Source organism: Mesoplodon densirostris, chromosome X (genome assembly GCF_025265405.1).
Source record: "Mesoplodon densirostris isolate mMesDen1 chromosome X, mMesDen1 primary haplotype, whole genome shotgun sequence".
In the NCBI taxonomy this organism is placed as follows: Eukaryota; Metazoa; Chordata; class Mammalia; order Artiodactyla; family Ziphiidae; genus Mesoplodon; species Mesoplodon densirostris.
In genome coordinates, this window is record NC_082681.1 from 122,501,038 (window position 1) to 122,521,333 (window position 20,296).

General features: G+C 37.9%; 1 protein-coding gene and 1 pseudogene across 3 annotated transcripts in view; one reads left to right on the forward strand and one right to left on the reverse strand.

Annotated features, from left to right (window-relative positions):
• Positions 1-20,296, reverse strand: part of CDKL5 (cyclin dependent kinase like 5) — a 188,404-nt gene that overhangs the window by 136,526 nt on the left and 31,582 nt on the right. For 2 of the 3 annotated variants that reach the window (XM_060087080.1, XM_060087078.1), the window contains exon 2: positions 17,233-17,286. The exons of the other annotated variant lie outside the window; for it this stretch is intronic. The gene's annotated coding sequence lies outside the window, so the exon portion shown is untranslated. The remainder of the gene's footprint in view (positions 1-17,232; positions 17,287-20,296) is intronic. 3 annotated transcript variants of the gene reach the window in all.
• Positions 1,305-19,392, forward strand: LOC132481773 (cofilin-2-like; annotated as a pseudogene).

Here is a 20,296-nt window from a genome sequence, read left to right on the forward strand (position 1 = left end):
ATACACACTACTATATGTAAAATAGATAACTAATGAGAACTTACTGTATAGCTCAGGGAACTCTACTCATTGTTCTGTGGTGACCTAAATGGGAAGGAAATCCCAAACAGAGGGGATATATGTATATGTAAGGCTGATTCACTTTGCTGTAAAGCAGAAACTGACACAGCAGTGTAAAGCAACTGTACTCCAAATAAATAAATAAATAAATTTTTAAAAATTTCAAACTGTGAAACATGTAGGTTGCCTCCGCACCCTTTACCCTTAGAATCCTTCCACAAGGTAGGAAACCCAGTCAATGTATCTCCTACCCAGTTACCTGATATTTCTCCTAGCACTGCCAACCCTCCTAAACTCCCAGCCCTTCCTGAGAATCTGAGGGCCTCAAGGTTCAGATAGAAAAAGAGAACTAAACTGGGATCAGAGAAATTCAGAGTTCACACTAACACTGTACTATTTAAGATACACTATTGGTGTAAAACGTTTTGAAAGCACTTGCATGAAAATGTATCGATTTTATCATGGTTTCTATGGGATAATTTGTTCTGATCTCCAAATTCTAAATAACTGAATTTAGAACAAACGTACAGAAGTTGGGAACCACCTAGATTTTGCTGGGTTGATGTAGATCAGAAAATGTGGTCTAAGTTATTGTCCTCCACTCCAAAAAAACCAAAAAACAAAAACAAACAAAAAACGCCACCAACCAAACAAAAAACAAAACACTGACTTTCAGATGGAAAAAAAGAGAAGGAACTGAAGGCCAAGACTGTTGAAGAACACCTACAGGCTTCAAATGAATTCGAGACCATTGGCCTAGATACATTTCATACCTGAAATGCTTTAAGGCTTTGGAGATGAGATTGCTGAATCTCAGTGGTCTTGGGAAAGCCATAGGGAAAAGAAGATGAGAACAAAGACTGGCCTAGAGCAAATGCAGTCACATTTTTTCAGAAAGGGTAAACCAGTACATTCTTTAAACTCCACACCTGAGAACTTAAAAGTAAGCAATCATTCCATAAATATGTCTTGAGAGTTAACTATATGCCAGGCACTATGACAGTCACCGGGAATATATCGGTAAAGGAAAGACACAAAACCCCTTACCTCACAGAGTTTATCAAAGGATCACACAATAAGTGTAAAGCTGCAAATGTAAGTGCTATGAAAAAGAGATATAAGGCTCTACAAGGGCTCGTACAGAGGTTTTCCACCTAATTAGGGAGGGTTGGCTTTTCCAGAGAAAGCTTTCAGTGGGCTGAGATCCGTAGGACAATTAGACATAAACTTACAGAAGAGGAGGGATGCACCAGGAGAAAATGACCTCCCAGGTCAGGAGGAAACATGGCCAACACAAGAGGCTCAAAGGTGGCAAGGGTTGGATGGTTAATAACCCAGTACAAGGTGAGGCTGGAAAAACAGCAAGTTGTTTAAGTAGTCTTATCCTTATCATGAGACGGAACCACTGGAGGGTTTTGAACAAGAATGGGAGATGGGTTCAGGGGGTGGTATGACAATCAGATGATTTGCATTTTGAAAAGATCACACAAGCTACAGAGTAGAGAACGGCTCTGTGCCTGGAAGGGGAGCTATCAATTTGGGGGTTTAACAACTAGGAAGCCACTGCAACCACCCAGGTGAAATGATAAGGGCGGGATGGACTAAACTGGTACACATGAAGAGAAATGGAAAGATTTAAGATATATTTGGAGGGGAAGCCAATACAGCTGGGGATGGATCAGAGATGGGAAATGAGGGAAACAGAAATCAAAGATAACTTCTTGGTTTGGGGCTTGGGCTATGAGTAGATAGAGGTTGCTGCTTCTTGATGTGAGGAAAACTAGAAAAGGAGCAGGTTAAGGGAAGAAATTCAGGATTCCATTTTAGGCATGTTAAGCTTGAGTTTACATATCCATAAAAATGAAAAAGGCAAAAACCAAAGGAAAAAGAGAAATTTTAAAATGAGGAAGAGAATCTGCAACTTACATCACAAAAAGAAAAAACCCTAAAACATAAAATGTTCCTATTGCTTGATAAGAGGGGTAAGAAACCCAATTTCTAAAATGGGCAAAGTGATATGAACAAATAGTTCACAGAAGAGGAAACACAAATGGCTCTTAAACATATAAAAGGTTACTCAACTTTACATATAATAAAAACTGAAGATTAAAACTATACTGAGATACAATTTTTCAGATTAGCAAAAACCAAAACTAACGTACCATGTTGATGAGAGCATGAGGGAATTAAGCTTGCTCATATATTGCTGGTAGGAATGTATATAGATAGATAGATAAATAGATAGATAGATAACAACTTTTTAGAGGCCAATTTGTTATCTTTCAAAACTAAAAACAAACATATTCTAATGACACAGCCATTACATTCCTAGGAATTTATCCTCAGAAAACACTCACTCACACACACACACACACACACACACACACACACACACACACGATAAGCATATGCTATTCACTGCAGCATTGTGTATAAAAGCAAAAGAATGGAAACAACCTAAATATCAAGAGGGGCCTGATTAAATGAATTATGGTACATCCATTCAGTTATTTTAAGTTAGAAATGGAAGTGAAATACTCTAATACAGCATTTCACAAATTTGAATTTTCTCAATGATTTATTTTCCAATAAATCAAAACTAAACTTAAGATTGTATTCTAACTAAATACCACTTATATCTGTTTTGTACACTGATTCTATATATATTTGAAAAAGGAGGTTTATTGCTATTTTTTGGAAGTTTGAAAAATCTACGAATTGAAAAAGATAAAAGTACACAGTAGAGGGACTTCCCTGGTGGCACAGTGGTTAAGAATCTGCCTGCCAATGCAGGGGACACGGGTTCGAGCCCTGGTCTGGGAAGATCGCACATGCCGTGGAGCAACTAGGCCCGTGCGCCACAACTACTGAGACTGTGCTCTAGAGGCTGCGAACCACAACTACTGAGCCAGCGTGCCACAACTACTGAAGCCCGCACGCCTAGAGCCCGTGGTCTGCAACGAGAAGCCACTGCAAGAAGCCTGCTCGCCACAACAAAGAGTAGTCCCCGCTCGCCACAACTAGAGAAAGCCCGCGCGCAGCAATGAAGACCCAACGCAGCCAAAAATAAATTAATTAATTTTTAAAAAACTTACATGGTAGAGTTTATTGGTCCTGAAGACATCAAGTGATTTCAAACACTGTCAAATAATCTGGAAAATTCACAAAGGCTGCTTCCAGGCTAAACAATGTTAATGCTGTCACAAACTGATGTTACCAAGTCTCTGGATTCGTGGTAGACTGAAAATTACATCAGAAAGACTCTAAATCCTGGGTTTCTCTCACCAAGGCAAAGTATCAGCTTTATGGTTGACCTTGACAACTTTCATTTCCTCAGTTAAAAAATAAGGATCCTCTGTTAGAAGTCCCACAGTTTCATTTCTAAACACTCAGAACCTCTCAAACTGAAAATGAATGTCAAAATTCTCAATTAATAAATGTCAGTTAATAAAGGACCAGTATAGGGCTTCCCTGGTGGCGCAGTGGTTGAGAGTCCGCCTGCCGATGCAGGGGACATGGGTTCGTGCCCCGGTCCGGGAAGATCTCTCATGCTGCGGAGCGGCAAGGCCCATGAGCCATGGCCGCTGAGCCTGCGCGTCCGGAGCCTGTGCTCTGCAACGGGAGAGGCCACAACAGTGAGAGGCCCGCGTACCACAAAAAAATAAATAAATAAAAAATAAAGGACCAGTATAAAATATATATAGCCTACCTTCTCTCTTTTCATTTCAGATCCAAATCACCTACCAAGGTTAAGTTTCAAGAGCAATTGAGTAAAATCATTTTAGAACAAGGGAAGGAATGGAGTGATTACCTTTCAGCCTATTTCAGAAAAACTACAAAACCAGAATAAGTGAAATACTGCTGGCCAAACATCTGGTGATTAAGCTATTCCTGGGAGGGTCACTTATTTCAAAGAGAAAGAACAAATAGTAACTAGACAGCAGCAACTTTGCAAGGCATGAAAAAGAAGTCTGGGATATTTTCCAAATGGGTTGGGAGGAAGTTATTTTTATTTACAGAGATATTTGTGTCCTATTTAAAATGCAGAAGGAACTCAAAAAAAAAAAAAAAAAATCAAGCTAAAGATCTTGTACTTCCCCAGCTGTATGTCCTGCTAACTTTAGAAGGATAAGTAACACTACTTTGACCAAACAAAGAACAGTCAAAATTACAAGCAATTTTATCAAGGCCATTAATTGATGAAAGCATTCAATTAAGTTCAAGAGATTTGAACACATAACTAATAAATAATAAAAATTTAATATGTTAAAAGAAAAGAAAGATAGGTTCTTTCCCTCAGGGAAATTACAATTAAAATTGAAACAAAACAAAAGAAGATACGGTTAAGAGGACTTTTAAGCTACAGCTCTCTCCCACATACTAACTTAATATTAAGCTGAGCAGTCTCTTGAAGCTTTGGTTTGTTTCCATTTGTAAACTGAGGTTAAGTCACCCTGACACCAAATATGTGGCATCTTTTCCAACATCAAATCTCTAACACCTGGGCATCCTACAATCTAACTACCCAGAGTTTAACATCAGACTCCACAGGTTTAAGGGCTCAGTCCCACAGACTTCCCTCACTTTAGATGCCAGTCCCAAGTCCCAGGTCCCCAGGGCAACTGCACTTCTGTCTGACTTGGCTAAAAAATTTGGGGGTTCCCACAAACCCTTCCTCAGGTTTGATAATTCCCTAGAATGACTCACAGAACTCAAGAAAATGCTTTACTTACCATTACTGGTTTATTATAAAGGATACAACTCAGGAACAGCCAAATCGAAGAGATGCAAAGGGCAAGTTACAGGGGGTGGAGGGAAGAGGAGCAAAGCTTCCATGACCTCCCAGGGTATATCACCTTCCCAGCACCTCCCAGCACTGCAATGTGTTCACCAACTCAGAAGCTCCCCAAAGCCTGTTGTTTAGGGGTTTTCATGGAGGTTTTAGTACATAGGCATGACTGATTGAATCACTGGCCACTGGTAACTGAACTCAATCTCTGGCCCCCTCTTCTCTCCAGAGGTAGGGGATAGGACAAGGGGGCTGAAAGTTCTAACCTTCTAATCATGGCTAATCCTTCTGGTGACCAGGCCCCATTCTGATGTCATCTAGGGGCCTCTGCCAGAAGTCATCCATTAGCATACAAAAGACACTCATCACTCAGGAGATTCAGGTGACATCTTGAGACAAGAACAGAATATGAGACAGACAAAAGGGTAAAGGCATTCAAGGAAAAGTTCTTGCTAAAATAGGCCCCCCCAAAAAAAACCCCCAAAAACAAGGAGTGTTTGTAGAACCCAAGTCATTCAGCTTCTCTGAAAACTAGGGCACAGGTCCAGGAATGACAGGAACGAGGCAGGGACTAAATCATTAAAGGCCTTGTATGCCATGCAACAGGTGTTTCCCTATATTTTAAGAAAGGATTCAACTGGTGTACAAGACATTTGAAGGCTACTGCCATAGACAACAGTAAATAAAGAGCAGCTTTTTAGATGAGTACCTATCAGTATTATGTTTCAGAAAAATCACCATGGAGGCAGGAACAGGGTTAGGGCAGAGACACTAATCAGAAAGCTACTGATTGATGGAGGCCAGGCAGAAAATGATGAAAATCTCAACTAAAGCAGCAGTGAGGAGAGAAAGGTGGATAGATTTGAGATTTTTAGGAGGTGTACTCAAAAGACACAGTGCCAATTTAAAAATAGTTGATGAATGAGAAATGGAGAAGTCTAGATGATTATAAAATTTCTGCTTTGACTACTGGGCATAACTGAAGCTGGGAATATAGAGGAGCATATGGAAAACAATATTATGTGATTGACAATTATGGGGTCATTTAATTGTCATTTATTATGGGAAGTTTTATACTGCAAAATGCAGAGATATCATGGATAGCTGAATGAATACAAAGCTGAACTTCAGGTCAACAGTAAGGAATATAAGTCATACAAATTGAGAATATAAGAATCTCAAGATTTAACTTAATTTCCAACTTAAGGCAGCTTCATCAAGAATATAACCTGCTCTATGGGTATTCTCAGGCTCCATTATGAAGTCACTTCTCAGATGAATACATTATAATCACATCCTTTTAGAATCCTTAGAAAAGATGCTTTGGAAAGAGGTGAGTTCATGTAATCATGGCATTTCATCTACCCAAAGCCAAAAACTTTGGAATCATTCAGACCAAAGATTCTCAAACTATTTAGAATAATAGTCTAGTTTTTTTTTTAATCCCATGTAAATTATATTGTAAAATACAGTAAAAATGTTAAACTGCTATAAAAGTTTCTAAACTCTTACATTCAGTTTTAAAATATTTTTATACAAAAATACTTAATAAGTTTAAGACTCAATATTTTAAGTGTTAAAAGCGCCCTGACAGCGACTTCCCTGGTGGTCCAGTGGTTAAGACTCCTTGCTCCCAATGCAGAGGGCCCGGGTTATATCCCTCATCGGGGAACTAAGATCCCGCATGCCGGAGGTACAGCCCAAAAATAAATAAATAAATAATGAATTTAAAAGAAAAAAAAGAAAGAAAGAAACTTTATTTTAAAACAAAAATGCCCTGACAATTCATAGTCCAGACAGGGATCCACTGACTCCTACAGAAAGAAACAAATTTTAAAACACATAACCATTATTTATAGGAAAAGACCATGACTTATTCTTTTTAGACTAAAGTTGTTACATCATTTTACTATCAAAAATTGTTAATTTCCTACTGCCTACCAAAATTCCAAATTTCTAAGGCAATGATGTCAAGGAAAATGGCTAAAGACATCTCTTTCACTCATTCATTCATTTGCTCACTCACTTATTCATTCAACAAATACCTACTGAACACCTATTAAGTAGGTTAGGGATCATCTCATCTGACCTTACTTTACAGAGGGGAAAATTTAGGCTCACAGCAGTCATGTTACTTAATCTGAAATTAACTATAACCTTTGGCAATTGCTTTCCTGTGAATTCAACTATAATTTTTGACAATCACTCACTCTTCCACTGTAAGAACCCTTGGCTCCAAAGCAACTACACCTACTAATCAACACCTAGAACATGCCTTTTCACTTTCCCATTTCTATGCCTTTGTTCCAACCATTTCCCCACCCCTGCCCCCAGTCTTTGCCAACTGAAATATTAGCCATCATTTTTTTTAAAAATCAAGTAAATTATAACTTCCTCTCTGTTCAGCCTAGCTAGAAGTTATTCTCTATAAACTCTGCATTCTTTTTTAGTTAAGATTAACAGATTCCCATGATAAAAATTCAAAAAGCCAGTCTATAAATTCTTACATACAGCACTTACATGACATTCATTACATACTTAATTAAACATTTATTGTTTGCATACATATCTATTTCCCTTAGATAAAACATAATTTCCTGGAAACGAGATACCATATCTCCACTATATCCTGTATCAGCATTTCAACTCTATTCTGCCTATCAACTGAGAGAGAATAATGACCCACATTTCTAAAAGAAAGATACAGGGATAAACCACTCTAACAATTCTTAAATAATTAAGAATTGACTATGCCTATTTATAACAGTAACTGACAGAGAATGAACTTGTAAACAATATTACTGTCAATTACTATCTGTATGTGGATTAGCCACAGTACATTGTGCTTCACAGTTCCACAGTACTAACTTAATTACTTGTGTTTTTAATTCCATACATATGATACCTAAAGCCCTCTGAAATACAAACTACCATCTTCTTCTTCAAGGAATCAGAGAATCTTAAAGTTAGAATAAACCATACCCATTCATTATAGGAATGAGGAAACAAAGCTTATATCAAACTCTCCTAACCAGCTTCTGAGGAGGAGCTCTGCTCTAGCCTGACTGGAGGGCCCTCTCCCCATTCACAACAGAGTAGGTGGGAAAACTAGACAACTTCCTGGTTACCGTGGTGCCTGCTCTTCAGTGTGGTATCATCATTTTCCTTGAAATAACTCCCACTTTACTTAATCATAGACACAGGATTCAATATTTTAAAGAAACCTATGCACATCCTGAATATAAATATTGTTTATTGGGACTTCCCTGGTGGTGCAGTGGTTAAGAATCTGCCTGCCAATGCAGGGGACACGGGTTCAATCCCTGGTCCGGGAAGATCCCACATGCCTGGAGCAACTAAGCCCGTGCGCCGCAGCTACTGAGCCTGCACGCCTAGAGCCTGTGAGCCACAACAAGAGAAGCCACTGCAGTGAGAAGCCTGTGCACCACAATGAAGAGTAGCCCCTGCTCCCCGCAACTAGAGAAAGCTTGCGCACAGCAACAAAGACCCAACGCAGCCATAGATAAATAAATAAATAAATATTTTAAAAAATTGTCTATTATCTATTTTGAATAATGCAAACATATGAATGACTGTTAATATAAGCTAACATATCCTAATAATTTTTAAAATCAAAAGTGAATTTTCTTTTAGTTTCTACACTTTAATATGTCCTTCTTAGAAGATGAAATAACATTATTTCAATAATCCAAGACTAATTAAGATGATGAACAATCAGGCCGAGTGTACTGCTTGTTGGCACAAACCCTTCCTCTACCTGGACCTTTCTGTCTATTCTTCTGAGAATACTAACACATCTGGGTGTCAACCTTTATTAATTATGTGACCATGAGCAAGTTATTTAACCTCTTTAAGTCTCTTTTCTCATTCACTAAGAGGGACTAATACTACCTACTTATAGGTGAGGATTCCAGGTTATGTAAGTAGAGCCTCTGATGCACAGTAGCCATGTAATAAAAAAACAACTATTATTAGTAATTAAATAATAAGATTAATTTAACACAATAGATGACAGAAATAAGAAGGCTAATATCTCAAGAAAGTGGGATTTATCATCTCAGTTATGAGCCTGTGCTTAAAGAAATTCCCCAAATGAGACAAGTAATTTATGTCAAGACCCATAAGGAATAATAGATTCATGAAATGTCATTAGCATTTTAAGAGCAATATTTTTATTAAAGTAAATAAAACATTTTTAAAGCAAGCAATATTTTAGTCTTGCCAGTTCTGATGACAATTAAATTACCTGCAAAGCACTGTTATTTTATTAAGTTGAAACAATATCATTGGAAAATTTTCTACTCAGCCTAAACAATTTAGAACTATGCTAAATCTAGAACCACTTCTAAAATTTCATTGCACTATCAACATTACTGATAATTTACAGAGTCTTGTAAGCAAAGAAACCTTCAACTTACTTTATAAAATAAATCATCTTCTGTTGTACCAAGACAAAAAACAAGAACTGACAAATCAAAGAGCCATCTATAAGCAGAATTGCTGAGGTATATTTGTAAAGCATTTATTTGATGTGGAGGAAAGCAAATGCACTTCAATTACCTTTAGCCCTATAAGATTTCATGAAAGAAACCACAGAAACAAGACACACACAAAGTACAGTCAGAGGACTACAAATGGGAAGTATTCTTCCTGAGCTATGGAACATAAAATGAGGCTTCGTTTTCAGATAAAATACAGAGAGAAGAGGTAAGTTACTGAGTCTAAACTCCAAAGAAAAGTGTTATCAATTAATTACTATCAAAGAATAAAGAAAACATGATGGAGGCAAGTGAAGATTATTATTTAGAACTAGGGGAAGGGATAAACTGGAAGACGGGGATTGACACATACACACAACTCTATATAAAATAGATAACTAATAACGACCTACTGTATAGCACAGGGAACTCTACTCAATACCCTGTAATGGCCTATATGGGAAAAGAATCTAAGAGTGGGTATGTGTATATGTATGACTGATTCACTTTGCTGTAGAGCAGAAACTAACACAACATTGTAAATCAACTATACTGCAATAAAAATTAATTTAAAAAAATATTCTAAGACTATGTCTGAGAGGTACATCTAACTCTCCAGAATACTTCAGTCATTATCAGTGAATGTTCTTAAAAGAAATTAGAAGAGATTCTCTAACTCTAGAGAAGAAAAAAAGGAAAATTAAATGGGAAATAGACAAATGAACCCCCACCCCATTATGGACTGTAGGAAGGAGATAAATGAAAATGATTTTCAGCACTTTCTATCTTTCATCATGTCCTTACTCCCCTACTCTGTCAGATCATCCATTAAAAAAAAAAATCAACTAGAAAGTGTTACACATGCACTGCAGAGACAGAAAGCAGACCTGGAGCACAAAGGATATAGTGGGAGTCTGAGAACAGCAGACCACTTAATTTTGCTGGCTGAATGTATCAACCTAGCTGACAAATTTTTGAGGCTCTGTATTTCAAAGAGCCTAGACATTCTCAAATTAAAATCTATTGCAAAAGGTCATCTCCTTTTATTCACCATTACTAGAATGGAGCATGAACATTTCAGAAAGTCAGAAGAAAGTCTTATGGCATACTCGGTTATTTTTAATCCCAAATCCACCAGAGCATGTAGTTATTCATATTTAAATTTTGAAATAAATAAATAAGGAACTTCCCTGGTGGTCCAGTGGTTAAGAATCCACCTTCCAATGCAGGGGACGCGGGTTCGATCCCTGGTCAGGGAGCTAAGATCCCACATGCCATGGGGCAACTAAGCCCACGCGCCTCAACTAGAGAGACCGCAAGCAGCAACTACAGAGCCCACATGCTCTGGAGCCTGCGTGCCACAACAAAGAGCAGACGCGCCGCCACAATGAAAGATCCCGCATGCCGCAACTAAGACCCGATGCAGCCAAAAATAAATAAATAAATAAATATTTTTTAAAAATAAATTTTGTACCTGTTTTCCTCTCCAAAATTTGAATATTTTCTGACCTGTAATTCATTTATTGGGATTGTAAAACTTTAATAACAAAGACAAAAATCAGTAAATAAGGTACAGAGAAATTATAATAAAATACATTAGGAAAAGGCCACAGTGTTAATAAGAAAAAGAAGAAAAGTTATTCAAAGTACAGCATTTTAAATCCTCAAGTGATAATAGCATATAAACAGTTCCTCAGTAAATACCATAAGGAAATGGAAATCTTGAGGCTCAAAGTATTATAACATCCTCATCATCTACTGATGAGATGAATCTGAAAGAGCAGCTCAAAATGGGAAGCACAATGCACTGGATCATTCTATTGTGAACTTGGTCCACCTGGGAACTGTGTTTCCCATAATTTCCTTCCCTGTATAGTACACCAAGTTAGAGATGGCTAAACTCTTAGAAGGTCCTTATGATAAGACATGGTGAGAATAAATGCAGAGGTGCCTGGGGCAGGTTTCAGCCTGTCCTCAACTCTCCTCTTATCCCCTCTGTGTCCAGCTCTTCTTCACCTGATCAACAGTGGCCTAAGACCCAACAACAGATGCCTGACTCTGGGCTTTGTACCCACAGAAGCAATAGCTACACAGAGGCAACAGCCTTCCACAGACCTCCCCAGGATCATCCTCTTTGCATTCTCACTTTGATGTCTGTATACACTTGCTTCCTAAAATTTTCCCAGTAAGTTCTGACTTATACGCCTGTACCAGTAATTCAGGAGGCTCTATTAGTGACTATTTTTCTGATCCTTTTGCTTCCTGATTTTCACATTCCCAGCAACTCCTACAATCCGTATACAGTCTGAGTACTATAATAAATCCCTTATTCAATAACACTCACAGTGGTTCAATTTCTCATACTGAATCCTGAGCAATATACTCAAAATTCAGCAATTAATTTGTAATCCAGCAGTACTGACAGAATGGACTGAATGACTGAAAGCCATTTCCCTGTTAATACTAAGCTGAATTTTTCCTGAGATAACCAGGTACACTTCATCCATTTACTTCTATAAGTGGGAAATGTTCTCTGCTTTCTATCAAGTGATTCCTAAAAAAGACTGCTCAATTACTTTCATCTTTATTTTCCTACATATAGCACATAAAAATACAAATTAAATAATCCAAATTATAGTATTTGTTTATTCCAAGTTGTTTTAATAAGTGTTAACGTTTCAGTTTATTTAAGTGTTGTTTTAATCAATTTGTCATCTAGGGACTTGCTAAGAGAAGAGACAAACGGACTAAAAATTAATTATTTTTAAGAAGTCTTCTGTGAATTGGGCCCATGAATTCTAATTATAAAATTATAAAAATACAAAACTTATCAAGTAGTCACTAGAAACATCTTCCCCCCAAAAAGAAACAAATATATACTAAGCCTGAACTAGATACTAGTAAGTCTGATTCAACAATATATATACATATTTTTTTAAAGTCACGTTTTCTAAGGATTCCCCAAGCTCTGTTTGGAGCTTAACCTTAACAGCCTAACATACATTTTTATACAGCTTTTATAAATTATCAACTATTTCTTTCATGACTATGACATTAAGATATCATATAGTTAGCCTACCACATTCAAGGGCGTAAAAACAACTCACAATTGAGAAGACATACTGCCATAAGTAAGAACTATAATTAAATACCAGATTCAGGCACCGATCTCTAAAGTGCTCCCTGTGACTGAGAAAAATTACTATATATGAAAACCCAGCTTTATAAGTAGCTAAAATATGCATGGAGTGGAGAGGGAAAGATCAGGAAATATTATTCATGCTAATAAATGAACCTTTGTTTTACAAAAGGAGTCACCTCATAATTTATTTGAAAGGAAGATCCTTAAGGAGTGTTTAAAATTATTCCATTTAGAAAAACTCTGAGAAACAGACTATTTCACAAGATAGTGTTATTCTATAAAACACATTAAAAACTGTAAAAGCTAGCATTTGTGTTTACTTAAGGCCCACCGTTGGGCTTCTACACACAAAATGGTATAGAATTTATATTTTGGGTGGAAAGGATTTCTTTAGCCCCCTGTATAAATTTCCAACTCAAGAAAGGCACATACAACTAATAAAATGACTCAGTAAAACACCACTGGGAAAAGAAATAAATAGCATTTTACTCTATGTGGCTTTCTACAGAATCCTAAGACATTTAGATAAATTTTACTTACAGTGTCAATACATTTTGGAAAGAATACAGAGCATTCTGAATTATTAAGGTCACAATTTTTTTTAACTTAAGTCAGTCTCACACCCCATCCATTTGCTGTTTATAATTACAGCTATTTTTTTAAGATAGAAAACTGCAGACTGAATTCAAATATATCATGCTCCAAAATTAGAACAAGATTTTCCTCTAAACTTGATCTTTCAAAAATTGTAATCTAGAGGAATAATAAAATTATTTAACCTGCTAGATTGGTTAAAGACACTAATATTTTTAATGAGCACATTTGAATCATCACTTGCAATAGTTTCTAAAAGTTTTCTAAAGTCTAATGACAATTTGCACACATACCACATTAACTGAACACCCATCAAGCGTAAAGTGTTGTGAAAGGGGGGGTGGCGGTGGTGAGGATTTCATTCCACGACAGTAATTACAGCTGCAGCTTCTGTTTGCCCATTCCCATAATTCCCAAAATAGTCAATAGAGCCCTTGCTTGTCATAACTGCCTCTTGCTGGTCCATCACTACAGCTCCATTTTGCTACCATTGAAATTCCACAACCAGGATAGCACAGACTCCCCCGTGGAGAGGAGCCTGCAGAGGTTGTCTGTTTTAAGCTGCAATCACTTTTTCCTGAGACTCCTCAGCATCTGTTGACTACCTCACTGACAGTAGCCCACAGACTCCTCCAGATCAGAGAGGCGTGCATGACACTGCCAGAGGACAAGCTGCAACAAGACTCTGATCCCTCAGCTGCAACCCACGAAGTTACTAGTCAACTTGGAATTTTCCTCCATGAAACACTATCTGACACTTCCCCACACTGACACTCATATGCCACTTCTCTCCCCACGCAGTTCCAAGAGTTCTTCCTGCAATTCGTCTCTATTGGCACCACATGGCATTACCTTGGCAAGCCAATGCCCTCTGCAAAGTGGAGAGCTCCCTGGGCTACCTCGGGTGGGTGGCTTCTAGGAATGATGCTTAAGACAGCACATGAGAGGTATGCTGTGGCTTCACTAGTGACTCCACTACTTTGAGGAATTATTCAAACTACTGATAAGCTTTCATACATAAGTCCTTGGGATACACATTAAGAGTTCTCAACACTAAAACTAAATTTTAAAGGTTTAAAATAAAGATTTTTTTTTCTTCTCTCTCCCTGCGGTACACGGGCCTCTCACTGCCGTGGCTTCTCCCGCCGTGGAGCACAGGCTCCGGACGCGCAGGCTCAGCAGCCATAGCTCACGGGCCCAGCCGCTCTGCGGCACGTGGGACACCCCCGGACTGGGGCATGAACCCGTGCTCCCTGCATCGGCAGGCGGACTCTCAACAACTGCGCCACCAGGGAAGCCCTAAAATAAAGATTTTTATAAGATCTGTTTATATAGCCTTTAGGAACATTAATGATGTCTCAAAAGATACTAGTAACTTTCTCTGGGCTTCATGGCTGTTGAAGTACCCAGAGATTTGGGTTTAAATTCAAAGGCAATTCAAAAATAAGAATGGAATACAGTTTGAATTTCTTATTTAAGAAAAATTTCTGCTTCCAATAATGCTGCCTGCGTAATTCAGGCAAACCGTTCCACTGCAAACAAACAGAAAGCTGGACAAAAATATGACAACTGGGAATGAAGGGAAAAAACTATTATTCAGACTGTACATATAGAAAATCCAAAATAAGCTATAAACTTTCAGAAAAAAAATCAGTTTATCAAAGTTGAGGGATATAAAAGATAATATCTAGAAATCAACTGTATTTCTATATACCAGCAATAAAGTTAGAAAATGAATTTTTAATACCATTTATAATACCATCAAAAAATATCAAATTCCTATCAAAACAGAAAGAAAAGTGGTAAACCTCTACATAGAAAGCTAAAGAAAACAGTATTTTTAAAAATTAAAGGACACCTAATAAGTGAAGGGATGTTCCATGTTCTTGAGATTTAACATTGTAAAGACGTCAGTTCTATCCAAATTGATCTAGAGATCCAATAGAATCCCAAGCAAACCAAACAAGTTTTTAAATGAAAATTTGTAGGCTGGTTCAAAAATGTATAAAGAAATGCAAATGGCCAAGGAAAACAAGGCACCTCCAAGAATAAAAACAAGACTTTCCCTCCAGATATCAGGACTTATGAAGCACAGTCATTAAGACAATGTGTAAGACAAAGAGATGAAAGGAAAGAACAGAAAGCACAGAAATATCATACATGAAATGCAGACCAGTGAGGAAAGTTTGATCTTTGCAATAAATGGTGCTAAGACATTTGGATATGCATAAAGGAAAACAAAATTAAAATCGACCTCTAACTCATACCATACGCAACATTAATTTCAGATGGATTATAGATCTCAATGTAGAAGTCAAAACTATAGGGCTTCCCTGGTGGCGCAGTGGTTGAGAGTCCGCCTGCTGATGCAGGGGACACGGGTTCGTGCCCCAGTCCGGGAAGATCCCACATGCCGCGGAGCGGTTAGGCCCGTGAGCCATGGCCGCTGAGCCTGCGCATCCGGAGCCTGTGCTCCGCAACGGGAAAGACCGCAACAGTGAGAGGCCCGCGTACCGCAAAAAAAAAAAAAAAAAAAAAAAAGAAAGTCAAAACAATAAAGCTCCTAAAAGATAATGTAGGAGAATATCTCTTTGTGCATACAACAAGCACCAACCAATAAGGACAGATAAACTAGACACAGAATAAAACAGATGTTACACACACACACATTTTTTTAAATGGTCAAGGCATGGTGATAATAAAAAGCAGACCAACTTTTAGTCAGTAGTTACATTGATTTTAAATTCTCTATAGAAAATGCACCGTGGATTGTCTGAGCCTGGGGCAGAACACACCCATTTCTCCCAGCCCTTGATACACTACTAACTTTGGGGGGGGGGGGGCAGGGGGCGGGGCGGCAGCAGCAGTGTTTACGTGTTCACCTGGGTCAAGTTACATAGTGTTGGCTTTGTGACAATTCACTGATGTCTTGTATACCTTAAGTGCTTATCATGCTTCACTATAAAATAGTTTAAAAAGTCAATGGACTGCAAATGGCAAAATTTCTTTTTTATGGCTGAGTAATATTCCTCTCTCTCTCTCTCTCTCTGTGTGTGTGTGTGTGTGTGTGTGTATCACATCTTTATCCATTCATCTGTTAATGGACACTTAGGTTGCTTCCATCTTGGCTACTGTAAATAATGCTGTTATGAACACTGAGGTACATGTATCTTTTCGAATTAGTGTTTTCATTTTCTTTGGACATATACCCAGGAGTGGAATTGCTGGATCATATGGTAGTTCTATTTTTAGGTTTTTTGTTATTTTTGTTTTAGTTTTTTTGTTATTTGTGGTCTTTTTGATGATAGCCATTCTGACAGGTGTGAGGTGATATCTCATTGTGGTTTCGATTTGCATTTCTCTGATGATTAGCGATGATAAGCATCTTTTCATGTGCTTGTTAACCATCTCTATGTCTTCTTTGGAAGAATGTCCATTCAGGTCTTCTGCCCATTTTTTAATCAGAGTGCTTGGGTTTTCTTTGATATTGAGTTATATGAGCTGTTTATATATTGTTGATATTAATCTCTTATTGGTAATACCATTTGCAAATATTTTCTCCCATTCAGTAGGCTGTCTTTTTGTTTTGTGGATGGAGATTTTACCATTTGCAACAACACAGATGGACCTGGAGAGTATTATGCTTACTGAAATAAGTCAGAGCAAGACAAATACTGTATGTTATCACTTATATGTGGAATCTAACAAAAAATAATAAAACAAACTAGTGAGTATAACAAAAAAGAAACAGCCTCACAGATATAGAGAACAAATTAGAAGTTACCAGTAGGAAGAAGGTAGGGGAAGGGGCAAGATAGGGGTAGGGAATTAAGAGGTAAGAACAACTATGTTTAAAATAAGCAACAAGGATATATTGTACAGCACAGGGAATAGAGCCAATATTCTATAATAATTATAAATGTATATAACCTATAAAATTTTTGAATCACTGTATGTTGTACACCTTAAACTAATATAATATTGTAAATCAATTATACCTCAATTTTTTTAATTAAAAAAATTTAAAAGAAAAAAGTCAATGAATATGTACACCTCTTAATATACAAAATAGTAATTAAAAAAGAGACAAAAGTTGAATACTCTTAATATGTTAGTGTGGTATTGTGACAAGAAAAAGAAATACATACTTGGTCTTTGTTCCACAGTTTCTGGCACAGCACTCCTAAAACTCTTGGAATTGCCTAAGGGATGAAAGCAACAAAGGTGTCTCTTGTTATGGTAATGAGGTGACTTAGAAAGCCCCTAGGTAACCTAAGGGTGGGGGTGGCTTGCCAGTGGAGCCAACCACATGATCAGAGGGTTGTAACTTTCAGTCCTGCTGCCACCCTACCTCTGGGGAGGGGAGAGGGGCTGGAGAATGAGTTCAATCATCAATGGCCAATGACCTAATCAATCATGACTACGTAATGAAGACCCCATAAAAACCCAAAGGGACAGGGTTTGGAGAGCTTCCGGGTTGGTGAACATGTGGCGATTTGGTCAGAGTGGCAGTCTCAGAGAGGGCATGGAAGCTCCACGTCCTCTCCCTTCCCCCATACCTTGCCCTATGCATCTCTTCCACTTGGCAGGTTCCTGAATTATATCCTTTTATAATAAACTGCTAATATAAAGAGTAAAATGTTTCTCTGATTTCTGTGAGCCACTCTAGGAAGTTAATCTAACACAAGGAGGGGGTCATTAGAACCTCCAATCTGCAGCCAGCTAGACAGAAGCCCAGGTGACCACCTGGACATGTGATTGGCATCTGAAAAGGGGGGCAGTCCTTTAGGACTGAGCCCTTAACTTGTGGGATCTGATACTATCTCCAGATAGATAGTGTCAAAATTCAGTTGAATTGTAGGACACCCAGCTGACGATGGAGGATTGCTTGGTGGTATGGGAAACACACACACACACACACACACACACACACACACACACAGGAATTAGATGCAGAATCCTAGTTGATGATCAGAAGTGGAATTGGTCCCAGAATTGTAGTAGCATCTTACAAATCAGTGTAACGTAAACACTCAAAGAGAAAACAGAAAAAGAACAGATATAAACCGGCCTTTCACAAAAGAAATACAGCTGTCTAATAAATCAATGAAACCCTGTTCAATCTCACTAGTCATCAATTAAGTAAAAAAAAAAAGAGAGAGAGAAATCTCTTTTAACCTATCAGGCTGGTAATGATTATAGTAACTGACAAATATCTAGTGCTCTTTCTTGGGAAAATGTGAACTCACATTCACAGTAGGTAGGAATATAAAGGTTTCTGGAAAGTAATCTGGCAATAGGTATCAACATTTTAAATGTATGAGTACCATTTGATTCAAAAATCCATCCTTCTTCTAGAGATTTATGCTAAGGAGACCATCAGACAAATGGACAAAGATGGATACTGCAGAAGTTGTATACTGCAGTGCTATTCATAATAATCAACAACCAAAAACCACCTAACATTAGTCAATGTAGGATTGATAAAGTAAACGATATCACATCATATAAATGGAAAATCATACCACTACTAAAATTATTTAACTATATTTAGTGATACAGAAAAGCGGACATAATATTTTAAGTAAAAAAAAAATCATACTATAGAACATGGCATATTCTGTCAATGAAAAAAACCTTTTTCACAAACTAAGAAATGTGCAAACTGTATTCCACATCTCTGCTTGTCGCTTAAGAAATTCACTGGTAGCTAGCTGCCTATTTAAAAAGAGAATTCTGGAACTTGCTATTGGCCTAATGTATGAGACCATTTTATGTCCAATATTAATTGGTTCTTATAAGACACCAGAATAACCTTGTTATTCTAATAAAAGACACAACGTTTCACCTTTTTCATCTTAAAATACAGTTGGGAAGCGGCCGCCCCTCCTTCTCCTCACAGTGCCACGCCGCCGGAGGCCGAGCAGCCTGCAGCCTCAGCCGCGGGCGCTATGGCTTCTGGTTACAGGGAATGATGAAGTCATCAACGTTTTTAATGATGTGAAAGTAAGGAAATCTTCTACACAAGAGGAGATCAAAAAAAACAAAGAAAACAGTTCTCTTCTGTTTAAGCGATGACAAAAGACAAATAATTGTAGAGGAAGCAAAGCAGATCTTGGGCTCCTGAAAGTGCACCTTTAAAAAGCAAGATGATTTATGCTAACTCTAAAGATGCCATTAAAAAGAAATTTACAGGTATTAAACATGAGTAGCAAGTAAATGGCTTGGATGATATAAAGGACCGTTCAACACTTAGAGAGAAATTGGAAGGCAAGGTAGTAGTTTCACTTGAATGAAAACCCTTATAAAATGACAGTCAAGTGCCATCTGGATCTTAAGGAAGCTTCCATTTCTCCAGCTCAGTCAACTGGAATAGTATTAGGTTTTGGTTTTTTTCCTTCCTCTTCCCACTGGGTCCTTCCAACACAATGAATGAAGGAAATATCATTCATGTAAGCAGACTATCAAGAGATTGCCATTAGACTGTTTTTTGTTGTTGTTGTTGTTGTTGTTTGTTTGTTTTTGTTTTTGTTTTTTTTGCGGTATGTGAGCCTCTTACTGTTGTGACCTCTCCCGTTGCGGAGAACAGGCTCCGGACGCACAGGCTCAGCGGCCATGGCCCACGGGCCCAGCCACTCCGCGGCATGTGGGATCTTCCCAGACTGGGGCACGAACCCATGTCCCCTGCATCGGCAGGCGGACTCTCAACCACTGCGCCACCAGGGAAGCCCCATTAGACTGTTTAATACTGTTACTTTTATGTAGAACCCAAGGAATGCCTTCCCATCATATTTTAGCCAAAACAACTGGTTATGCCTCCCTTGCAGCAAGCACTACAATGAATGTGATTGTCAACGTGAATAGCTTAGAACACTACAAAGGGTTAAGCTAATTGAATGCCTTGAAAGTATTATCCACTGGTGAGATGGTAAACTTTATTCAGTATTATTTATAGTTGCACTTGACTGAAGTTCTGTGAGGCTTGAGCATTCGTACACCTCACCTGCCTTGGCAAGCCTATTTTTTGTGACATGGCAGCATGGATATGATACTACGCATTGAAAGCATTTTTTTTAGAGTTTAATCCCCTACCCCAAAAGGAATGCCAATTAAGTTGTGTTAACTATGTCATCAACTTATCCTAGTACCCCTGTATTCATTCCCATACCTGTGTATCTTCTTTTTTTTATATATAAATTTATTTTATTTATT